Here is a 2,021-nt window from a genome sequence, read left to right as displayed (position 1 = left end):
TCCCCGGCGCGGCGCGCGGATCGGGGGCCCCGCCCGGCGTGGGGGCGGGCCGCGGCCGGACCTGGAAGCCGGGTGCTGGCGGGCGCGCGCCGGGGCGGCCGGGGCCGGGGAGGCCGCCCCGGGGCGGAGGCCTCGCCCACCGGCTGTTGCTCCTCAGCCGGCCGGGTTCTGTCTGCCCTGGAGAGTCGCCGCGCGCTCCGGGCGCCGCCGCCTCCTCTTCTGGCTTCCCAAGTCTTCCGCGCTGCCCCCCCCCCCCCCCCCCCCCCCCCCTCTTGTTTACCCCCCCCCCCCCCCCCATTCCCCCTTTCCCCCTTCCACCCCTGGCCCGGGCTCTCCTCCCTCCGACCTCTTATTTTCTGCCCCAGGAAGCAGCCGCGCCAACTGCGCCGCGCAGAAGGGGAAAAGAACCCTCTCGCACACAGCGGCTCCCTATCACACTTGTCAAGCCTTGGGCTTCCCGTGCACGATCTCATTTAAACCCCAAGAGCGCCCTTAATAGGCACGTCCGCATTTACTGCCCTCATTTGGAGAGGCTGTAGCCGCGGTCTGGACTCTGGAACCTGCCTTGGCATCTTGGCTCGGCAGCTTACCAGCTGTGTGACCTGGGGGGGGGAGGGGGGGAGTCACTCCCAACTCTCTCTGTGCCTCAGTTGCTTCATCTCCAGTTTCTTGCTCTAGGGGCTGTTGTGAGGATTAAAGGAACAATGACGCAGGTCAGCCCCAGCAAGAATTTCCGGTCCCCTTCCAGGGCCTTCTAGATTGATTCAGAGTCAAATTGACAGCAGACAGATTAACAGGGGAGAATCAAATTTAATTGTATACACATGGGGAATCCACGCAGACTCGGACATTCCAAAGACAGTCAGGCAAAACAAAGTATCATCCCGAACTAAGGAGAGGTGGGTCCGGATTTGGGACTTCACAGAGGAATGCACTTCATGGGACAATAAAAAGAAGAGCAGATGTCTGGCAGTGAGATGTTTGCCCTGCCAGACAGATGTGTCACTCAGATAAAATTTATCTCTTGTAATAACCCTTATTCTGGACAAGACCCCCCCCCCAATTTAGATTCTTTTGTGTAGTTAAGGGAGGGGCAAAAGTTTCTCTTGAGCTCATGTGGTCTGGATTGCCTCAGCTCAAAATGGTCCACATGCTGTCGTGGCCCATCTTGGGGCAGCCGGCCCTTGGTCCCTCCAGCACTATGTGTGTGTTAGCTATGATTAGATATTGTTTGGCAGAAAAGGAAACCAAGACAGAGAGCTTGACTTACCCTAGGTCACAGCTGCAAGAGGCAGTCAGGATTCAAATCTAGGTTGATTTTTTGCCAACCAACGGCTACACGACGCGTCCCCTGTGACTGCAGAGTGTAACTCAAGCAGGGACATTTTCAGTGGCTCTGTTGGCTGAAGAGGACAATGGAGGCAAAGAAGGGCTACGAGTGATTTGGCCAGAATCCAAGAAGAATTTTGTTAAGTTAAAAAGAATTCCAAGTTTCTCCCTGTCTCTCTTTTTGAAAAGCCACATTGATAATAACAGTGCAGAGGAAAGGGGCAGTTGGCAGTCTGTGAGGGTAAGACACCCCGGGTGCGCAGCGGCGTTGAGGCTTATCTCGTTATTTCCTACAATTTACTAACACACAGGACGATAAGGAACCTTTTCTAAAAGGCATCACAGGGCCTAGAGTCAGAGGACTCATTCTGCTTGTGGAAAACTTGCTCTGCTCTCAATGATTGGAGACCGCTTACTTTTCATACTTTGTGACCTCACAGCTGAGGGAGGTTGGAGAAAGGAGGCTTATGGCTGTGGACTTGAAGAGGCTGTGGACTTGAAGAGACTGTGGACTTGAACTGGAACTTGGAGACAACAGTAAGGAGACCTTCAGGTAGCACTTCGTCCTAAAGCTCCTTCCGCCCTGAGAATGGAACAGTTGATGCAGTAACCCCATTGTATGGAGATTAGCTCGAGCCAGTTGTTTTCGTTTTGTTGGGAGGCATCTTGTGTGAGGGGGTCAACTGCACCCA

This window comes from Mirounga leonina, unplaced genomic scaffold, assembly GCF_011800145.1.
Source record: "Mirounga leonina isolate KUSES-001 unplaced genomic scaffold, KU_Mleo_1.0 Mir_101664, whole genome shotgun sequence".
In the NCBI taxonomy this organism is placed as follows: domain Eukaryota; kingdom Metazoa; phylum Chordata; class Mammalia; order Carnivora; family Phocidae; genus Mirounga; species Mirounga leonina.
Note: the sequence above shows the minus strand (reverse complement) of the source record.